The sequence below is a fragment of the Macaca nemestrina genome, chromosome 11 (genome assembly GCF_043159975.1).
Source record: "Macaca nemestrina isolate mMacNem1 chromosome 11, mMacNem.hap1, whole genome shotgun sequence".
NCBI classification, from domain to species: Eukaryota; Metazoa; Chordata; class Mammalia; order Primates; family Cercopithecidae; genus Macaca; species Macaca nemestrina.
The window spans coordinates 124,663,509-124,681,184 of record NC_092135.1 but is presented as its reverse complement, the minus strand read 5'-3'; the positions used below and the strand labels follow the sequence as shown (position 1 = coordinate 124,681,184).

The following is a 17,676-nucleotide window of genomic DNA, read 5'->3' as shown; positions in this document are numbered from 1 at the left end:
TGAATGTGGCATTGGCATTAGCATCACTTTTATATCAGTTTCACTGAGATCAACTTTCTAGATATAAGATAATTATAGAAGCAATCCCCCATGGTAACTGTCTGGGGCTCTGGTTTCTAATAATGATGAGCTAAAATTATAAGGAAAGCTTATTGTGTGCCAGGCGCTGAGCTAAGTGCTTTATTTACATGGATTGTCCTAGCAAATTCTTCCAATAACAATTGAAAGAATTGTTATTGCTAAGAATCAAGCACTATTTTTAATCACCGTTTTACAAATAGGACAATTGTGGTTTAGAAAGGTTAAATAGTTGCACACGTTTATAGAGAAAGGACAAATGTCTAGGTCTGATTATTTCCAAAGCCCATTCTCTTAATATCTGGCTCCTGTGTATTTCTGCTTGGTTTTGGTAGACTAATGCCATACCGAACAGAACCATGGGAGTATGTCTTGATCTCCACACGAGGTTTTCTCTTTGCAGTTTCTAAGAACAGTTATACGAATCAGAAAAATAAATTAGAATCTTCAAATATCAGAAGGTTCTAGGAAGCTGGTTTCTGACCAGTGGTAGTAATCTGTTAAGAAGCATACGGAAGCTAAATTAAATGGGTTTTTAACTGTATGAAAGTATTTACAAAATTAGTAGCTCCATGTAAGTGGGGATACTTCTGAGATGTCACAAGGAAGATTTGCAGGAGTCTTACCTTTCACTTGGGTTTGGGCTTCAAGTGTGTGGTAATGGAAAAAGAAAAACCTTTTAGCTCCACCTGGCTTATATTCAGAAACCACACCTCTTCTGCGTATCACTTGGCCGCATAAAAAATATGTTTTGCTTTTTATGGTACATGTCATAAAGAATCAAAACACAGTGAGAAGGCTTAGCATGTCTTTAGTATTCAAAGAAAAAAAAAAAACAGGGCAGCCCTGCCTCGTCTGAAAAATGTTTAGAATCCACTTGGCTTTGCTTTTCAGGTTCCAGGCAGGCAACTGTACCTGTAGCAACGCACCAAACTCATTCATACCCTTACTCACAACAAAAGGTGAGGGGATGCTTGGTGGGAGAGAAATGCTGATGAAGCTGGATCCAGAGCTCCATTGGAGAGCAAGAATCCTTCACACACCCTGTACTTTGACAAACCTGTTCTTGCTTTGCTGCCCATGTTCAAGGAAGCAGTTTTTCTAAATAACTATGTTTAGATCAGAACTCGGTCTAACAGAAGTTCTAACATGTTGTCCTGATTAAGCAAATTACCATCAAAACAGACAGACAGACAGGAACACACAACAAACAAATATGCATTCTTCTCTGGAATGTTCCATTTCTTAGAAAGCATGCAAAGACCTCCACACATTTTGGAAAATGTTGCTCTAACTTGAGAAAAAAGAGACTTTAGGAAATAGGGAATTGTTATTTATTTGATGGGGTAAGTCAAATGAAGGAATAAAAAATTGAATGCATTTACTTTGGAGATGAGACCATGTGCCTGAAGCTAAGCGTCTTCGCTGTTGGGAGTGGAGCCGTGACCCTGACTTGTCTGCAGGTAACAGCATTTGAGAATCAAGAAACCTTGTCTGAGGATGCGTCCTTGCACCAGATCCCTCCAGCCAGTTTGCCAGATGCTGACTCAGTTAGGGGAGAGTGGATTATGCCCAAGGAATGGATAAATCTTCTCACCGATACTCAGACATGGATGTTACTTTCTGGTTCTTTTACAAAGGCAGATGATCCGACTTAAGGAAGGAAAGTAGAGAGCAGGGACAAGTGTAAGCTGTCATAATAATCTTTTTATAATCTTTTGGATACATTACCTTATTTTCCATGGTAGGTGTAGCTTCTCAAAAGCCGTATGCAATTAGGTTTTTTTGCAATTTTCATATTTTTGATGAATGCATCATTTAAAAAAGTCTTTAAAAAAGATTTCTTTCAAAAGGAAAGTGGCATCTTCTAATTGAATGATTTAACAATAAAAAAAGTCTGTGATTGGGTTTATCAATACTTAGTGCCCTTGTACAATATAGGGCCAAAGTAAAATATAACAAAGATGATGACATTTACCAAATAATTATGTAACAATGTTCTTTTCTATATAATTGTAATTACTCAGTAATACAGCCGGTTATTGGCTTTTGTTGTCAGCAGTTTCAGGTATGTTGTATTAAAATAAAGGCTTTGAAATTTCTCCTAGAAGTGTGCTCAGGAGTCTCTAGGCTGCTTGGCAGTCCTGTTTGCTTGTTCTGATTCGGAGTAGAATGCTTTCTCTTTTAAGTGCATCAAAGCAATGCAGTTTGGAATTTGGAATGCAGGCAGTTAGGGAAGTATGTTTAGAATAACCTCTAAGTTTAAAAGATACGTGTCTGTAACCTTGTAATAAAGATGCTCTTTTGCAATATACCTTGGCTGTGTGTTTAATTGCAGGTGCTAGATAAATGCACTTGTGATTCTTTCCTGACATAATGGATGCCTTCGTATTTAATGCTGGGATAAAATGTGACACATTGGGTGTAGGGAGAGGGGACTAGGGCCAGCTAGGAGTCATTTCTGGCCTGTCATCACAGAAGCGAATGCACAGCTTTTGGCTGCCAGTTGTCACAGCCTTTTGGACAACCTGACCTTTGACCCTGTTTAGGAACTATCTTCTCCTGCCTCCCTCTGGCTATGCTTAATTCCTAGCCCTATCTACAGTTGGACACATCCCTGCAGCACTCTCTCCAGCTCTCCTTGCCGCCCGTCCCACAACCACTTCCTTCCTCGAGTCTTTGCTGTCAGCTTACTCACAATCGGTCCCCTTAGAAGAGTCTAAGGTCTCAGTAAAGCTGAGAAGATTGAGATCTGACCAGGCAGAGCGGAGTCTCCCATTTTGCTTTTTCTGTACACTCCCCTTTATCTTTTTTTCCACTGAGAAGCTCATTAAGATCAACACTTTTACCTGTGCCCTTGATTTCATGCAGCCCCATTCCCTTTTGGAGTTCTTGAATTCAACTGTGTTCAAAAGACAAGTCCTCAAACACACCTGGGGTTCCCTTGTGACACCACACACATGCTCAGACACACTTCCTTACAGTGCTCCTCCTTTAGCTTCCTGAACTCTCCAGCCTTGTTTGGGAGGGGGAACCTGGACTGGTTTAAACAAGAGCCAGCCTCAGGGATGAACCACAGGCTGGCAGAGAAGCCTTCACTGAAGATAAGCAGAGGTGGCATTGCTGGGGATTCAGGAGAGTCTCAGGACTGCTGAGGCCCAAATGCCAGAAGAGTTAGGAGCACTGGGCTCCAGAGATCCCAGGGACAGAAGGAAGAGAACCAGTGAGCCGAAACCCATTGCCAACAAAACAGTATTTATCAAGGTGGCAAGGTACGCTATTTCCCCGAGAGACTGCTTAAGCAGACAGGTAACATTTCAGGTTTGTTTTTAAGAGCCTCAGAAATGAGTGAGTCAGTTAGCATAGATACTAGTTAGCATGCTATTTTGATTTTTCCTTTGATGATCGAATTTGTTGAATGAATTGACTCTGCCTTTCACTTCTTCTCTGTAATGCCTGCTCTCTTAGCCCCCTGTGGAGGGGCAGTTCTCCTTGGTTTGTTAAAATTAGAGTTGGTTGATACATCCCTGTATGAGTTTGCTATGGCTGCTACCAGAAACTACCACAGACTAGGTAGCTAACACAGTGGAAATGTATTTCTCACAGTTCTGGAAGATGGAAGTCCAAGATCAAGATGTGGGCCAGTTTGGTTTCCTCGGGGGCCCCTGTTTTTGGCTTGCAGATAGATCTGTGCCTTCTCACTGTATCCTCACAGGGTCTGCTCTCAGGCCAGGTCTGTCCTATGCCTAGGTCTGCTTTGACTTACATTGTGTTGGAACATTTTCATTAGTGGCCAAGATTAAAAATCAGATCTTGGTATTTTGCATGAATGTCTCAATTTCTGGCTTTTCTTCAAATGCTGCAAGACCTGGTGTCAACCCTGTGAGTCTGTTTGCAGCTGGAAGCTTTCCATTTGATGCCATTCAGATACTCCCATCAAATCCATTATCACAAATCACTGCAGGTCAGTTCAATTGTCTCACTTTTTATGTTAGTAGAATATTCTCTATATTTTCGTAGGCTCAAGTGTTGGACATGTTGCTGTGACCTCCATCTGTAATGTCTCCCTCCCCCTGTCTTCTCCACCTGCCCAAAGTGTCTTGCCTCTCTGTTGTTTTACTCTGGTTTAGGTCTTCACACTACGTCATTCCTGGCTTCTTGCAAAAGCTCCTTAGCTCATCTCTCCTCTTCCAGATCCTACACACTATCTTCAAATGGTTTTCAACATGTTACTTTCCTGTTTACTCTGTTGCCTAGATGTTTAGCCTTTTATGTCCCTGCTTGTCATTTTAGTTTTCTCTCCTTTTCTGGTCAGTGACTGGCACACTTGTAGGTGTTCATTCACTTCTTGTTGATAACGGATTGCTTTGTTCAGATCCCCTGAGCATGTCCCTGGGCTTGCTTTGCCTTATGTCATCTACACCCTCCCACCCGTAGCCACCCAAATTCTCCCCATAGTTCCAGATCAAGACCAAATCATCCATGAGCAAAACGTTTGCCTCAAAAAGATTCTTTTTCCTCTGAAATCCTCAAGCCCTTAGCAGTTGGAGTAAACAGTTGTTATTTACTTTTTCATATTATTGACTTTCTTATAATGTTACATAATTTAGTAATCCAGAACACAAGTTTTTTGAAGGTAGAAGCTATATTTCTACCTAATAATAAACAAGTCAGTAACTCAGAACTCAGTTGTAAGTCATGGATAGGACACTCCTGCTCAATATAGAATGTAGATTGTTGGCAATAGCTATGCTGGATGGCCAGTTCCTTAAATGACTCTGGTGCTGGAGAAGAAACATGTTAGAGAGAAAACCATGGATCTTGGAGTCACATGGACTCAGCTTTCAATAAAAGCTCTACTACTTGGTAGTGCTGTGGCACACGGCAAGCAACTCACTTTCTATGCGCTACAGTTTCATGTGCAAAAGTGGAAATAAGAATACTTCTTTCCTAGGTTGTTCTGGATATGAAATGAATTTAAAAACACCTGGCATAGTGCCTGATACAACTGGGATGCAATAAATCTAAGTTTTCCTTGTTTTTCTTTTGCTAGGTAGCATCATGACCCCTCAAAGATGCCTATGTCCTCATCTCTGAAAGCTTTGAATATGTTGGCTCTGAATTACATGGCAAGAGAGAATTAAGGTTGCAGATGAAATCAAGGTTGTGAATGGCCTGTCTTTGAAATGGAGATGTTATTCTAGATTGTTCGGGTGGGCCCAATGTCTTTAAAAAGTAGGAGAGAGAGGCAGAAGAAGAGTCAAAGTCAGAGAAGGGAACGTGATGATCGAAGCAGAAGTCAGAATGATTTGATATGAGAAGGATTCAGTCTGCCATTGCTGGCTTTGAAGATGGAAGGGGGCCAGGAGATAAGGAATGCAGGCAATAAAATTCTTTGGAATGAATCCAATGAAATGGATTCTCCCCTAGAGCCTCCAGAAGGAACTCAGCCCTGCCAACACCTTCATTTTAGTCCAGTGAGACTCATTACAGAAATCTGATCTCCAGATCTGTAAGATGATAAATTTGTATTGTTTTAAGCCACTAAATTTGTGGTAATTTGTTACAGTAGCAATAGGAAACTAATGTTTTCCTTTCCTCCCCTAAGATTTTGCGCTTGAACTACCCTCCTCATGAAGAAAGTAGAAGAGTGGAGAGCTTTTAATTTACTGTGTCACTCACTTAGTAGGTGCTTGTTGAATAAAGCAATGAATGCATAGGAAAATTACTGCTTACATAGTGTGTTTCACTGTGCTGATTGGTAGAAACTTTCACCTTTTACGGAATCAGAATCAGCTGGTGATTCTTGGCTGATTGAAAGAGTAAATCCCATAATAGCTTCACTGTAATTAAAAGCTGTGTATTTGTATCATTAATATTTACTAGAACTACAAGTAAAAAGAAATCACCAGGTTTGCTGAGATCTAGTCATCTCATAAGAATTAAACTAAGTGCAGAATCAGAGAGCATGGAGACTTCTCTTACGTATGTCAGAAAATTCTAATGAAATCAACAAGTATCAGTGGAATACCAACATGCGCACAGCTTTGGACCACATGCACAAGGGAATGTAAAAGTGTGTTTAAGGGCTAGGTGCGGTGGCTCATGCCTGTAATCCCAGCACTTTGGGAGGCCAGGTGGGTAGATCACTTAAGGTCAGGTGTTCAAGACCAGCCTGGCCAAAATGATAAAACCCCATCTTTATTAAAAATACAAAAACTAGCTGGGTGTGATGGTGCATGCCTGTAATCCCAGCTACTCTGGAGGCTGAGGCATGAGAATCGCTTGAACTGGGAGATGGAGGTTGCAGTGAGCTAGGATCACGCCACTGCACTCCAGCCTGGGTGATAAAGTGAAACTTTGTAGCAAAAAGCAAAAAAAGTGTATTTAAGTATATTTAAGGAATTGTCCCTGATTATATTGATAAGACCAAGATACAAAGTAATAGTAAAAGAGCCAGAGGGTAAATGGAAAATGCAGTATATACGCTGTTTAACAGGATGATTATTAAGAGGAGACCATCATTTTAGGGGGCCCCATTCTGGCCTCAAGAGTGTTTTAATCACTGTGAATAAGATTTCTGCTCATGGAGAGCTTGAAGTCTCTTTTGCCAACCCAACCCTACAAAGACTTTGAAGACCTTCAGACTAAACTCAGCTGTACATAGGTTGGCCTAATTTTAGAAGGATAAGAGTTCTATATAAAAAAGGTGGAATAGTTACCTCAGGAAGCTTGAGATTTAAAATGTAAGCACTTTACATTTGACCAAGAAATTTTCATTCAGGACAATAATACTGGACGTGAAAGTACCCAGGTCCCCAAAATGAAAGTCTCCAATCAACAGGAAAAAAAATCATGACTTACTTGGAGCTTTCCCTGGTACTATGACCATCCTTGCTTGAGTCTTTCCTGCTTTCAAAGAACCATTAACCTAGCTAGCATTACCTGCTGTGCTACTAAGCTGCTTTACACTCTTCCTAGGCTATGATACTTGTTCTTATAGAACCTTGAATTTTGCTAGCATTCTACCCATTGCTTGACTCACTCTCCTGCCTCTTCCTCTATCCATTCTAACTGGCCCAGAACAACTCTCCCATACTGAATCCTGCATATCTTTCTTCAGTCAAGTCTCAAAAATTGAACTCACCAGAAAAAAAAAATAAAAATAAAAAAACACCTAGAATATGACATAGCAAAGTTCACTTTACAAAATGCAAAAGAGCTATTTAACATAAATATGCAAAGTCTATTTTTATTAATGTAACTCATTAGATATTTTCCTTTGAGAAATGGTTCAATAGAGTGCTTACTGTTTCTTCCAATTAGTAATCATTAGTGTTCTGTGGCATTTCCTTGAGAAAGAATATTAAAGGGCTAGAACAATGTTACCAGGGGCAGAACTTTTAAATTCAGAAGCTACGTCAAAACCAATCATTTTGGGATCAAACATTTAGTTAGTCTCATCACTGGGTACCATGATTCTTAATCTTTATGACAAGGGTTATTAATTTAGATGAGTTCCAAGAGAATCAGTTATTCTTTTGTTCTTTTGATATAGTGCAATGCAGATTTTCTGTGGTACTAAAAGCAAAATAGGCATGAAAAAAGACACCATTTGACTGAAATGTTATTTGAAAGTCAGCGATGATCTATCTCCTCAAATTCAATTCCAGAAGCCTTTTCTCAGCTTTTATTCTTACTAATATTTTATGTGCATGCCATTTTAGAGTTCACAGACTTGTAAATAAATTATTTGCTAATCCTTCTCTGTGTTCCTGTATAATGATACTCATCTTCCTATATTTGTCTGTTCTCTGAGTTCATTGAGGGCAGGAACCATTTTTTCCCCCCAGTACTTTATCAAAATTCCCAAGTCATAGCTGTGATTGACTGCTGCTGAATGAGTAAAGGATGAATTTTGTGCCTCTTACTGTTGGCCATTCCTCTCCCTCAGAAATGTTTTCCTCCCTTGGGGATATGGTTTTGCTGTGCCCCCACTCAAATCTCATCTTGAATTGTAGCTCCTATAATTCCCACATGTTGTGGGAGGGACCTGGTGGGAGGTAATTGGATCTGGGGGTGGGTCTTTCCCATGTTGTTCTTGTAATAGTGAACAGGTCTTATGAGATCTGACGGTTTTATAAAGAGGGGTCCCCTTGCACAAATTATCTCTTGACCACCACCATGTAAGATGCCCTTACTCTTTGTTTTGTGCCGTGATTTTGAGGCCTCCCCAGCCATGTAGAACTGGGAGTCCATTAAACCTCTTCTTCTTTATAAATCGCCCAGTCTTGGGTATGTCTTTATTAGCAGCATGAGAATGGACTAAAACATTTGGGTTCTGCATAACACACTCCCCCGTTCTCTGGCCTTTTTGTTGACTAAGCTTCCTTTGTTGTCCTCACTAGCTTTCCTCTCCTATGACTCTAAAGTTCTATGCTCATTCCTGCTTTCTTGCTATGCTCTGTTCTTTGTTTCATTCACTAGCAATTATCTGTGTGTTAATTCTGGACCTGTAATCCACATTTTATTTCCAACCTTGACTGCTCACCTGATTTCCAGTTCTATACCTCTGAGGTGTTCTTCTGAGAACATGACATGTCAGGAACAATGTCCAAGATTTTATCATTGAATCCATGCCAGATTTCATGATGAGTAATTCTTGATTTCATTAATGCTGTTAATAGTACATGTCACCCAGTTTCAAAGCCATAAATTCATCTTTTATTTATTTTTTTCTTCCCAACTACATCTAGCCAGCTGGAAATCCTCTCAGCCCTGCTAGTTTAGTGGTTTTCACATTGGAGTGGAGGGTTTTGATCCTTCCATTTTATGTTATGTTATGTTATGTTATGTTATGTTATGTTATGTTATGTTATGTTATGTTGTTATGTTATGTTATGTTATTTTAAGATGGAGCCTCACTCTGTTGCCCAGGCTGGAGTGCAGTGGTGCGATCTCCACTCACTGCAACCTCTGCCTCCCTGGCTCAAATGATTCTCCTGCCTCAGCCTCCCAAATAGCTGGGATTACAGGCACCAACCACCATGCCTGGCTAATTTTTGTATTTTTAGTAAAGATGGGGTTTTACCATATTAGGCAGGCTGGTCTTGAACTCCTGACCTCAATGACCTACTAGCCTTGGCCTCCCAAAGAGCTATGATTACAGGCATAAGCCACCGCGACTGGCCTGATCCTTTCATTTTAAACCCACAGTTTATGAAACTGAATGTAATTACCTGATGAAGTCTTCTTGTCCATTTCCCAGGAAAGCTAATGCACAGAGAACAGCAGATGTTGCAGCAAAGAAAGAATTTAATAATCACAAGGCCAGTCAAGCAGAAAGATGGGACATGTTATGCAAATATGCCTCCCAGAGAATATGGAAACTAGGGTTTTTCAAGGATGGGTTTGGTGGGCAGCGGTCTAGGGAATGGAGGATGCTTACTGGTTGGGTCAGGGATGAAATCACAGGGGGTTGATTCTGTCCTCTTGTGCTGAGTCAGTTTGAGGGTTACAGGACTGGTTGAGTCAGTTTCTAGGTATGGGTTACTGGTCTTGGTGGTGCCAGGTGGTCCATCAGAATGCAAGGTCTGAAAAATACCTCAAATGCCAGTCCTAGGTTTTACAACAGCGATGTTACCTATAGGAGCAATCTGGGAGGTGACTAATCTTGTGACCTCCAGCTACAGGACTCCTGAGTCATCATTCCAAACTTATGGCCAATTCATTAGGTTTTACAAGGGTGGCTTTTGTCCCCAAACAGGGAAGGGGTTAGTTTTGGAAAGGAACTAGTATCATTTTTGTTTTACAGTTAAACTATAAACGAAAATCGTCCCATAGTTAGTTTGGTCTACACACAGGAATGAGCAAAGGCTGTTCACTTGTGAGGCTAGAAGCAAGATGGAGTTGGCCAGGCTAGACTTCTCTCACTGTCATAGTTTAATTTGTGAAGGTGACTTCATTTAGATCCCATTGTTCTTGTCTAATCTGTAAGGGATCAAGAACACTGGGATCAAGAACATTATGTTTGAGGGAAAAGGTACCTAGGGACACCTTTGAAATAAGATTTCTGAGCCCTTAAATAATTTTGTCAGTTTATCAATGTTGAGATATCTGAAGAGTTTTTCTCACAAATCTCTAATGAATTTCTTGAGAAACATGCAAACCATCAGTCTATTATTAGAAATCATAATGAACATTGCCAGTAGTATAATTAATGGAAAATAAAACTAGCTATAGCTAAAGAGCAAGTGGTAAACTTTGGTATTTCTAACAAATTGATGGAAAAAACAAATCTTGACACAATTTTTAGATTCTTAAAAATTTAACCTGGGTAAATTGGACTTGGTAGAATTACTGCCCACAAAAGAAAAATCACTGTAATGGTTAATTAATTATTTATTTTAAAGGATTTTATAAATCAAATTGCCATGCTAATCTCCTCTGTATTGTTCCAATTTTAGTATATGTGCTGCTCAAGGGAGCACTATAATGGCTAATTTAATGTGGCAAGTTGACTGGGTCATGAGATGGCCAGATATCTGGTTAAACATTATTTCTGCATCTCTCTATGTATGAGTTCATTTTCACACTGCTGATAAAGACATACCTGAAACTGGGAACAAAAAGAGGTTTAATTGAACTAACAGTTCCACATGACTGGGGAGACCTCAGAATCATGGTGGGAGGTGAAAGGCACTTCTTACATGGTGGCAGCAAGAGAAAATGAACAAGAAGCTAAGGCGGGAACTCCCAATAAATCCATGAGATCTCATGAGGTTTATTCACTAGCATGAGAATAGTATGGGAAAGACCGGCCTCCATGATTCAATTACCTCCCCCTGGGTCCCTCCCACAACACGTGGAAATTCTGGGAGATACAATTCAAGTTGAGATTTGGGTGGGGACAGCCAAACCATATCAGTCTGTGAAGGTATTTCCAGGAGAGATTAGCATTTGAACTATGGAAAGCAGATGGCCTATGTAGGTGCACATCATCCAACCCATTGAGCGCTTGTATAGAACAAAAAGGTGGAGGACAGCTGAATTCTCTTTCTGTCTCTGTGTCTGACTGCTTGAGGTGAGACCTGGGTCTTCTCTTGCCTTTGGACTAGAACTTATACCAACCATGGGCACTCCTGGTTCTCAGGACTTTCGACTTGGACTGGAATTTATATCACCAGCTTTCCTGGGTTTTCCACCTTGCAGATGGCAGATTGTGGCCTTTCTCAACCTCCATGATAAAGTGAGCCAATTCTTTATAATGCATCTCAGTATCTCTCTATATATGTCTATCATCATTTAATCTCCTGTTGGTTCTATTTCTCTGAAGAACTTATTAATACATTCACAGTAATAGAACCTAAAAGAGTAAAAATGTGTTATTTAAAGTAAAACAGGCTGGGGGGTGGCTCACACCTGTAATCCTAGAACTCTGGGAGGTGGAGATGGGCAGATCGCTTGAGGCCAGGAACTTGAGATCAGCCTGGGCAACACAGGGCGAACCCATCTCTACAAAACAAACAAAAGCAATGATTAGCTGGGCATTGTGTTGTGCACCTGTAGTTCGACTTATTTGGGAAGCAGAGTTTGAAGGATCACCTGAGCCCAGGGATGTCAAGGCTGCAGCAAACCGTGATTGTGCCACTGCACTCCAGCCTGGGCAGCAGAGCAAGACCCTGTCTCAAAAACCAAAATACAACAAACAAAAAGCTCTCAAATACACTAAAGAAATTTGATTGATAAATCAGTTATTGGTTTGTAACTATGTCTATGGAAAAAGAATTTATCTTAAGATAATTTCAGTGAGATAAGAATAAAAATGAAAAAAATAGGAACAGTTTCTTCTGTATAGAAAATTGATCAAGGAATTAAGGTGGCTTAAGGAGTTATACCCTGGAGAACACTTTCCCCTTTCAAAATCCTCCAGTTGTTGTATATTCTAATAACACACTCAGAATGTCCTCATGGTGAAAATGCTGATGTGAAAAAAAATGCTGTATCAAAATGGCAGAAGAAAGCATTCCTCCATTTTCCCCTCCTCACCAATGCTTGAATTAAAACTTCCTTTATTTCTGAAATGATCTTTGGTTGTTAGTTGTTTCCCTTAAAGTTTGGCTTTTCAGTTCTGAAACTTCCCTGACAAGCTGCATTATGCTAACGTTTTCGAGGACAGTTCTCTCTCCGTGTTGATGTTTGGGGATGTAGGTTTCACAAGCTTCTCTCTCATTACTTGGCACACTGTAGATGCTCAGAAATTGTTATATCCCACCCTATTTCCAAATCCTTCCATGGCCAAACAATTTAACCTGGTTTTGAAGATAATCAGTCTGTTTAATTGCTGTCTAAATTACCAGTTTCATTTCTCTTTCTCTCTCTTTGTGTCCTCTACCCTCCCAAGTATCTGCTCTATTTATTCCATTTTCCTATTACTCTGCTTTTCTTCAAGCAGTTCCTCAATCCAGATTGCCTCCTTCTCATTTTTGTCATTCTGAATCTTTTTAGTTCTGTTCTTCTGTGCCTAACTTTAGTGTCACCTCATCAGATAAACCTTGTCTTATCTTCTAAACAAATATGAGGTGTATCTCCATATAACCAACCTAGCACGTTCTTTTCACCATGGTGGGGTGATATGGTTTGGCTGTGTCCCCACCCAAATCTCACCTTGAATTGTAGTAATCACCATTTGTCAAGGGTGGGGTCAGGTGGAGACAAGCGAATCATGGCGGCAGTTTCCCCCATACTGTTCTTGTGGTAGTGAACAAGTCTCATGAGATCTGATGGTTTTATAAATGGGAGTTCCCCTGCACAAGTGCTCTTGCTTGCCACCATGTAAGATGTGACTTTGCTCCTCATTCACCTCCCTCCATGATTGTGAGGCCTCCCCAGCTGTGTGGAACTGTGAGTCAATTAAACTTCTTTCCTTTATAAATTACCCAGTCTTGGGTATGTCTTTATTAGGAGCATGGGACAGACTAATACAGGGGGCTTTGCACATTTTGTCTTTCCTTCATACTAGAACATCTAAATTCCATAAGGATAAAGGCTATTCTTGAATACATTTGCAATCTGAATGGTGCTGACACAGTTTCTTACAAATGATAGGTGTTCATTAACTATGTACTGCCCAATGATGTGAAGATCAAAAAATGACAAGGTGTTTTTGTAGAGACTAAGCTGATAAAAGGTATTGTCCTTCTGTGGATAAACCTACATATTCAACTCAAGTCACAGTGGTGGAAGAGAGGGGAGAGGTTACTGGCAATGAACTAGAGATTACTAAAATATGAAATATTCTTATAAATACTTCAAAACTACCTATTTTTCTTCTCTTATCTCTCCCCCTAAAATACTTAATAACTGTGCATTTGAAAAACAAATAATGCATTGTATTCTCACCGCTCTGTGTGTTTTTTTTTTTTTTCCCTTTCTTTTGGAGTCTTAAATTTAGATGTTTAGAGAGGGGGAATAGTGATAAGAGAAAGGTCCTTCCTGGGGGAAGGGGCTGACTTTGACCCTGCAGTATAATTGGTTGGCACCTGATTAAAGATAGCAGTGTTTCCAACCACTACACAAGTGTCTGAAGTTCATCTGCTAAAAATATTCCTGACTTTTCTATTAGTCAGATGATTATTTTAAACTTTTAACTTTCATTGAAATGAAATTTCTCTGCTTGGTAGATTAATGTTCAATTGATAAATTAATGCATTTACTTTCTTGCATATTTGTCCTGCTGTAATCATTGGTCTAAGTTAGTCTCTGCTTCATTCCTGTATCATGAGATTTTTCTATTTCTCAGCTTCTTATTGATGGTTTAGCATTGTGTCCTCACTGAAATCTCATCTTGAATTGTAATCTCCAGGTGTTGAGGGAGGAACCTGGTGGAAGGTGATTGGATGTTCTTGTGATAATGAGTCCTTACCAGATCTGATGGTTTTATAAGGTGCTCCCCCGCTTTTGCTTTCTCTTTCTTTCCTACCACCATGTGAAGAAGGTCTTTGCTTCCCATTTGCCTTATGACATGATTGTAAGTTTTCTGAGGCCCCCCAGGCATGTGGAACCATGAGTCAATTAAACCTCTTTCCTTTATAAATTACCCAGTCTTGGGTGTGTCTTTATAGCAGTGTGAAAATGGACTAATAAAAAGATTCGACTAGCATTATTATATTCAAGAAGAAAAGCAAACATAATCACACTTTCAGAAAGCCCTGGGACCATTAGCTTGTTCCTAGTCCTTTACTAAGAACCTTGATTATGATATGCTTTCAGCTCAAAGTCACAATGTGCTTTAACAAATCCCGTTGTGAGCTAATCAATTACCAGTTACTTTCCTTTAATTGAGAACATACTTTTGTTAATGTCTATCAGTTTAAGAGTAGAGAGCAAGCATATCAAGATTATCTTACTGGCATAACTAATTAGTAAAACAGGGTGAGATACTAAGAATGAAGTCACTTATATGTGTCTGAGCTTGTGCTGAGAAAGGGAGTGGGGTCAGCAGTGGAGGTAACAAAAATAGCTTTGTTATTTGGATTTCAGTTCATTGGTCTCAGCCATACGAACCTTTCTGGTCCCTGTGTAGACTTAAATGCAATTGCTGATTCTCTGACAAAGTAAGCATATTTCTAATCCTGTGAGAAAAATAATATATCAGAGCTTTCCAGATTTGAACACATTCTCAAAATTTCCAACCTGCTTCTAGAAGACGCAATTTTCTTGAGTTTCAGACTCTTGAACATTTTCTCACCCAGAGTGTAGCCACACTAGTGAAAAAAACATTTTTTTTAAGTACAAACCATCCCACATATTGAGGTATTAGAGACATTTTGATTATTTTCCCCCTGTTAATGTATGGAAATCAATTAGGTTTGCTCCTGCAATTTTCATTTAGAATAGAGCATTAAATTTAACAGATGATCCGTCTCATTACTTTCACTGAGAAGTTTCTTGCTGCTAGTAGCCACTAGCTTCCAAGTATTTTGATATGAAGTATGGCTTTTCAGAAATCAGATCCTCACATGATCTGCATCAGAATCACCTGGGATACTTGTTAAAGATGCATTTTGCTGGTACCCACTGGATGTCTACTGAGCTGTCGCCAGGGAATATTAACCTTAGGGGCTGATGTTCACCAATAGTGGAGAAATAATAGATTAGTGTGTATGCTTTCAGGTAGCTGAGGTGGATTCATATGACAATGAAATATGGTTATACAAATAATCAGTTTCAATATGTAGGATTAGCCAAGCATTCTTGTTTATTTTAGGTCAAAATACTCTTAATTTTGATAGAGAGTGGAATGATTATTTGACTTGTTACTCTTGAAATGAATTCAGAGAATTCTATCAAGGATGGCAAAATAGCTGCTACAGATAAACACTTAGTTTGCCAATTCAACCTTAAGGCTATCTTTCATTCTCAAGGGCATGACTAGGGAAAGATGGTCAAGATAGAAGGAAGTAAGTGCAACAGAAGGTACAGTTTTAAGGAAACAAGAAGTTCAATTGTCAGTGAACACACGTTGCTTCTAATTCAAAGGAAGTCACAAGTGTATATTTGCAAATCTCAGGATTACATTTGGAAAATACTATCCCTCATCTGTTAAAATTGTGCATAAAAACCTAAAAGAGACTATTAAGTAGGTTTAAAGTCCTTTTTTGCTTGGTACTCTTTTTTTCTTTTAAAATAAGAGATAGAAGTCAGACAATTATAGAACAATATATTTTCAAGGAAGGGAAAATGCAAATAACTATACAATCACAACAAATTATAGATTTAATCCAACTAAAATTATCTGATACCTGTTCTGTGACCAGAACTATCTTAGATAAGAGGAAAGCAAAGATAAAATGCCAGCGACTCTATGAAGGAAACTTAAATACATATTACTAAGGGAAAGAAGACAATCTGGAAAGGCTACATGCTGTATGATTTCAATTATATGATATTATGGAAAAGGCAAAATTATGAAGATAGGAAAAAGATCAATGTTGTCAGGGGTTGCAGGGGAGGAAGCAAAGCAAAGAGAATGTTTAGGGTAGTGAAACTACTCTGTGTGAACTGTAATGGTGGATACAAGTCATTATAGATTTGTCAAAACCTATAGAATACACAATACCAAGAGTAAACCCCAGTGTAATCTATGGACTTTGGGTGATGATGTATGATATGATTTGGCTGTGTCCCCACTCAAATCTCATCTTGAATTGTAGCTCCTGTAATCACCAGTCGTCATGGGAGGGACCCACTGGGAGGTAATTGAATCGTGGAGATGGGTCTTTTTGGTGCTGTTCTCATGATAGTGAATAAGTCTCATGAGATCTGATGCTTTTATAAAGGGCAGTTTATAAAGGGCAGTTCCCCTACACATACTCTCTTTTGTAAAGGGCAGTTCCCCTGCACATGCTTTCTTGCCTGCTAGCATGTAAGACATGCCTTTGCTCCTCCTTCAGCTTCTGCTATGATTATGAGGCCTCCCTAGCCATGTGGAACTGCGAGTCCATTAAACCTCTTTTTCTTTATGAAATTACCTAGTCTCAGGTATGTCTTTATTAGCAGCGTGAGAACAGACTAGTACCATGTGTAAATGTTAGTTCATCAGTTTAAACAAATGTACCACTCTGGAGTAGGATGCTGGTAGTGGGTTGGCTGTGCATGTGCTGGGGTAGGGGGGGATATGAGAAATCTCTGTACTTTCTGCTCAGTTTTGCTGTGAAATGAAAACAGCTCTAGAAAATAAAGATTATTTAAAAAAAAAAGACTTGCGATTGATGGATGATACAGTCAGCAGAGTCAGGGCCATCAAGGCAACAGTGGAAGTAAATACGGAGAAGTGGAATAGAATGGAGGAGGGAGCAATTAGCTATGGAGAGTGGGAGGAACCAGGGGAGGCCTTTGAGAAGTGGGGCCTCTGAACTGAATTCTGAGAATCAAGACAAACCTGTCAGAGACATTCCAGCAATATGCGTGGTTAGGGGAACTGTAAATTATCTGGTATTGCTGGAGCAAAATGAGAAGCAGTAAGGGAAGAGCAATAGGAAGAAAGACTGAACAAATACACAGGGTGAGGTCAGGAAAGGTTGACACATGCACATACACATGCACACATACGTATACACATATTCACATTCACGTGAACGTGCATATACACACACACACACACAAACACACACAAGCATATTTTAAAGGACTAAGGCATTTAAACCTGTTGAGGAACCACTGAATAGCTTTTAGCTGTGATGTGACCTGATTTGCACTTTTTAAAGAGCCCTGAGGTCATCACGGGGAAGTGCAAGGGAAAAAAGACCAGATGGAAACATCTAGTTACCCGGATGCAGTTAGAATCCTATGGCAATAAAGGAAAGAGCAGATTCTCATTCAAGAGAGATACTTAAAGAGTTGAATTAGCTGAACTTGATGAGTGCTTCACCATGGGAGGTAAAGGAAAGAGGAGTCAGAAAACTGTCCTCAAGTTTTGGGCTTAAGAAAGTGGAGGGATATTGATTAAATTCAATCAAGACAGGAAATGTAGAAGGAAGACCAGTTTTAGGGGGTGGCTATTTTCTCAAGATTAGGAGTCTATGTTTGACACATTGA

General features: G+C 39.6%; 1 pseudogene; it reads right to left on the bottom strand.

Annotated features, from left to right (window-relative positions):
- Positions 1-10,469: 10,469 nt before the first annotated feature.
- Positions 10,470-10,568, bottom strand: LOC112425244 (U6 spliceosomal RNA; annotated as a pseudogene).
- Between the last annotated feature and the right edge of the window lie 7,108 nt (positions 10,569-17,676).